General features: G+C 40.4%; 1 pseudogene; it reads right to left on the bottom strand.

Moving 5' to 3' along the window:
- Window positions 1-2476: 2476 nt before the first annotated feature.
- On the bottom strand, window positions 2477-2855 carry LOC118573652 (annotated as a pseudogene).
- Between the last annotated feature and the right edge of the window lie 2911 nt (window positions 2856-5766).

Here is a 5766-nt window from a genome sequence, read left to right as displayed (position 1 = left end):
ATCAGCCACAGATTCCCCTGTCCTTCCTCCTCCTGCCCCCCCCCCACAACCCATCCCCCATTCCCATCTCCTCCAGGGCAAGGACTCCCCTGGGGATTCAGCTCAGCCTGGTAGATTCAGTCCTGGCAGGTCCAGTCCCCTCCTCCCTTCACCCAGATTGAGCAAAGTGTCCTAGCATAGGCGTCAGGTTCCAAACAGCCAGCTCATGCACTAAGGACAGGTCATGGTCCCACTGCCTGGGGGCCTCCCAAACAATTCAAGCTAATCAACTGTCTCACTTATCCAGATGGCCTGATCCAGTTAGAGGCTCCTCAGTTATTGGTTCATAGTTCATAACTTACCTTTCTTTACTATGAAAATGCATAGCAAAGACTTTGTGGAGGTATTATTATGTGGGCATGTGCATGTCAGAGTATACATGTGGAGGCCAGAGGACAACTTGTATGGGATTGAACTTAGCTTTTCAAGTTTGGCAGAAAATGCCTTTCATCTGCTGAGCAATCTCACCAGCCCAGAAAGTAGGATCTTGAGAAACATTGACTTTATTTTACCTGTAGAGGAGGGTTTATTTCCCCAGATTTACCACTATTTGATTCTAATTACACATCCCTCATATCTTGCTTATGACTCTTATATTCAGTCAAACCAAATAATTTGACTTTTTTATTTAAAAGGAAAAAGAAACGAGAGACAAAGATTCATATAGCTCAGGCTGGTCTTGAACTTACTGCTAATGGAAGCTGGTCTTGAACCTCTAAGCCTCCTGTCCCCACCTCTCACATGCTGGGATTATAAGCGTGCACCGTCATGCCCTGCTTTTTATTTAAAATTTCAACTGATGTCTACCAATATCAATTTATATGTACCTATGGAACCCCAGTAGGATATTTCAATACAAATATACACTATGTAAAGTTTGAATCAAGGTAAATATGTATCTCTCTCTAGACATTTATCATTTTGCTTTGGTGAAAGCATTCAAAACCTTTTCTCACAGCTTTAAAAAAATCTAGCACATTATTGCTATCTAAAGTTGCCCTACTGTGCAATAGAAGTCAGAATGTAGTTCCCTTAACTATGACTTAGTGGCCACTGATCAACCTCTCTCCATCCCTTCCTGCCCCCAACTCTCCTCAGCCCTTAGTAACTATGGTTCTACTTTCAATTTCCATAAGATTAACTGTTAAAGAATGTTAATACACTTATCTATTTTGTTTGTATGTGTGCACTTGCATGCCACAGAATGCATGTGGAGTTTAGAGGCCCACATGTGAGTCAGTTATCTGCTTCCACCACCAGCGTGTGAAGGATGGAACCAGGTTGTCATCCTTGGTGACTGGTTGAGCTCTCTTACTGCCCAGAAATTAACTTTTGTTATTCAAAATGTGAATGGTAGCATGTTATGCTCAGCTTTGTGTGTCTAGCTTGTTTCCTTTAGTGTAATGACCTCCTATCAGTTCTAGTTATATTATTGTAAGCGGCAGTATATCTTCTGTTTGCTTTTTAAAATTCAGATACATTTTACTATGATCATAATACCACATACATAAATTTGAACTTGAGTTTATTTGGGTTCACTTATGCCATAACCTCATAAAAATCAAAGCAATAAAGCAAAAATCACCATTCAATAAATACACTTGATTTATTTTCTACAAAAGGTACATTTATGACTAAACTTATAAAAAGTTCAGTATGAATAGGTATACCATTACATTTTATGAAGAAATATACATCTCTGTCACTGTATAAGAAAACACAAACTCTTTTTCTCTACACACACACACACACACACACACACACACACACACACAGAGGTAAGGATTTTTATTGCGTTCAGTAAGCTTGTGTTCATAAGGTAATTTCTGGGGCCAATAAGGTTGCTCAGTTGTCAAAGGAGCTTGCTGCCAGGCCTGAGTTCCATCCCCAGGGCTGATGTGGTGGAAAAGGAAGACTGACTTCTGAAGCTGCTCTCTGACCTTCATGTGTGTGCTGTGGCACATGCATACCTACACACTTATGAATAAACATATGTGTATATAAGAAACAAAATTTAAAATGTAATAAAAATGTAATTTCAGATTAAAAGACTTCCCATATGTAACTTCTGGTATTCATGCTCCATCTTTGAAAAATAAGCGAAGTCTGCTTCTGTTGGGCAGACTATTCCCTATTATTTTAGTGTTTCTACACCCCGTAGTGGACATAATATATAAAGAAAACCTTGTAACTGCAGTAAGGGTATCTAAGGTACCCCCCCTTTTTTTTTTTTTTTTTTTTTTTACAAATAGTGGATACCACAGTCTTAGTTTTCTTTCTAAAGATCCATTCAACTTGTTTTACTGGTAAAATGATTGGGGAGAAAAATTAAGTTCAGTGCTTTAAAAGATTCTGCAGACTTGTGTAAAAGGAAAAGGAATAGGAATTTTTTTTTGAAGGCAGAAAGGAAAAAGTTCCAAATCTTAGTTACTCAGCCTCAGAGTGCTTTGTTATCACTTGACATTAACCCAGAGGGGGATTCAGAAGCCCTCAAGGACAGGGTGCTGATGTCTGTGTTGAAGTGGTCAGTGGCATCCTGGGTATCTGTTTCTGCCCAGGTCTCTGGCGGTACAGGATGATCACAAGGTGCTAGTCTAAGGTCCAAGACATCATTGATGATATGTGGCAAGATTTCCATCTTGGTCACCTTCTTGTTCTATGGGATACTGGGTACCAGTTCCTCAAGCTTGGTATAGTAGTCCTTCTTGTATCGCAAGTTTATTGGGTCACCTACTAGGGCTTTCCTCCAGGAAATGTTCAAGCTTGATCTGACAAGCTCTTTTCCCAACAGACCTCACCCAACTGATGGCTTTCATGATCAGCATGGTCTTCCACTGGAGGGAGAGAGATGCCTTGGAGCCTGGGCCACTACTGACATCTACTAAGCTAGCTTCGTTGGCCATTGTGTAAATTTCCCTTCTTTCTAGATCCTCACCAACTTTTTTTGGAGAATGCAGCATTCTATCAGGGAGAGGCGGTACCTCATTATGGTTTGGTTTGCATACCCCTGATGATTAGTGATGTGGAGTATATTTTCATAAATAGTATGTCTTCTTCAGAGGAACATCTATTTAGGTTTAGTGCTTAGTTTTTGATTGGGTTATTTGTTTTTCTTTTACAGGTGAGTTTTAAAAAGATTTTAATTTTATTTCTGTGTGGGTGGGTGACTGTAGAGACCACAATATGGGGTTGACTACCTTGGAGCTGGAGTTACAGGTGGTTGTGGGCTGCCTGACATGGGTGCTGGGAACCCAACTCTAGTCCTCTGAATGAGCAGCAAGTATTCTTAACTGCTGAGCCATCTCTCCAGCCCCAACTATTGAGGTTTTTTTTTTTTTTTTGCTTTGTTTATTTACTTTTTGAGTTATTTGTATAACCTCTTGAACTCCTGTATTTCTGCTTATGGTATATACATATTTTCTCCCATTCCACAAGACATCTTTGCACTCTGTTGATTTTACTGGGGTTCACCATCTCTTTTTAAAACATTCTTTCAGATTAATTTATTTGATTTTATATGTATGAGTGTTTGGCCAGCACGTATGTGTGTGTAGCACATGTGTGTAGTGTCTGTGTAGGTCAGAAGAAGTTGGATACTCGAGAACCTTAATTATGGATGGCTGTGAACTACCATGTGGTTTCTGAGAACTGAACCTGGGTCCTAAGCAAGAACAACAAGTGCTGTTAATCACTGTTGCCTGGTTCATTTTGTCTTAGTCATACCCTCTGTGGATGCTATTTCCCCAGGCTGGAAGGAATTCCCTTTTCTTTTCTTTTTTTTTTTTTTTTTGAAAATTATTCACAAAGGCCTCAGCCGTACTTTCATTCATTTCCTCTCTCATAAAGTATAACAGCTCCCTTAGTATAGGATTTGATGTGATTATAAATTCCTAGAGGATAGGAACCATATCTTGCTCATCTCTATAGCCTCTCAAACAGGAAGCATATTTCATTGTGTTCGATATGTGTTAAGCAACTGTCAGATTAGATGATATGAATGTAGCACTTCTCCATTTGAGGTGCAACATTTTGGGTTTAGCCCCATGTGGTAGACCAACTCGATGAGAGCATTCTATTTGTTGCATAAAAGCTGTCTCTCAAAGACAAAATGCTATAATTGCTGTGTATATATGACAAAATTGTTAGTGCAATTTTTACATCCTATCAATGTTGTCAAAGTCTCAGCCTTCTGCTGCTGTGTTGGAGGGCCAGAAATGTTCGTTTACTAACAGACGAGTAGATCACATTCAGCTCTCAGAGTAGGGATGAGTGACAGAGCTGTGTAGCTATGCTGTCTTTAGCTATGCTGGAATGAGACATCTCTTGTTGAGTTTTCTATATCTATTCTCCTTCTCTCATTCCTTTCTTTCTTTCCTCTTTCTCTCCCATCCACATATTTCCTTCTCTCCTTCTTCCCTCTGTGTTTTAATCAGCTTTGTGTTTCTGTAACAAAATGCTTAAGACAATCAATTGAAAAAGGCAAAAAGTTTCCATTGCCACACAGTTTCATTGTTTTTGGCCCATGCCAGGTAGTACATCATGGTGGGAAGAAAAACCATGAGAAAGCTAGCTGCTTACCTCATGCCATCCTTAAAAGTACAGAAAGTGGGGGAGCCAGGGCCTCAATCTCTTTTTCAAATTGATATTCCAGTGTTATCTGAAGACTTCCAGATAGGCCTCACCTCCCAAAGGTTGTACCACTTCTTAAAGGTGCTGACACCGCCTCCCTATGTGACTGCTATAGGAGGGTCATATCATACTCTTTCTCTTCAGTCTTTTCTCCTTCCCTCCATCCCCCCCCCACTTCCTTCCCCCTCATCACTTTATCAGCTGACCTCTCCTTGCTCCCAACATTTCATGACGTTGTATTTGCACAGTTCTATAAATTTCCTGAAAACCATTGGATTACACACTTAAAATGGATGGATTTTGTTGTGTGTAACTTATACTTCAAAACAGCAGTTTAAAAAGAGAGAAATTCCATTTTATTCACTTAAAGGATAGTTATTTCATCAGAATACCCATACAGCAACCTCATGGATTCCAGGGATTGAACTCAAGTTGCTAGGCTTGTGGGGGCAAATGCCTTTACCTGAGGAGCCATCTCACTGGCCCCTGATTTAATTTAAATAGATGTATATTGTAGTGGTTTGAAATAAAATGGCCCCCATAGGCTCATAGGGAGTGTCACTATCAGGAAGTGTGGCCTTTTTGGAGTAGGTATGGCCTTGTTGGAGGATGTGTGTCACTGGGGGTGGCCTTTGAGGTTTCAAACCAGGCCTAGTGTCTCTTCCTTGTTACTGTCTGATGATCTGGATGGAGAACTGTCAGCTCCTTCTCCAGCACCATGTCTCCCTGCACTCTGCCATGCTTCCTGCCATGACAATAATGAACTGAACCTCTGAACTGTAAGCCAGACCCAATTAAATGTTTTCCTTTAAAAAAGTTGCCATGGTCATGGTGTCTCTTCATAGCAACAGAAACCCTAAGACAGAATATGTATATGTGTATGTGCATGTGCATGTGTATGTGTATGTATATGCATATTTAGGACTGAAGACAAGGCTCAGCAGATAAAAGTGCTTGCTGCTCTTGCAGAGGACCTGAGTTCAGTAGCTCACAACTGCCTATGACTTCAGTACCAAGAAAGCTGACATCTTCTGTCTTCTGTGTGCTCTTGCACACACATATCTACATACCACCACACAGACACACATGTATACACAT

The sequence above is a fragment of the Onychomys torridus genome, chromosome X (genome assembly GCF_903995425.1).
Source record: "Onychomys torridus chromosome X, mOncTor1.1, whole genome shotgun sequence".
Lineage (NCBI taxonomy): Eukaryota > Metazoa > Chordata > Mammalia > Rodentia > Cricetidae > Onychomys > Onychomys torridus.
Note: the sequence above shows the minus strand (reverse complement) of the source record. Positions and strands in the feature narration are given on the sequence as shown.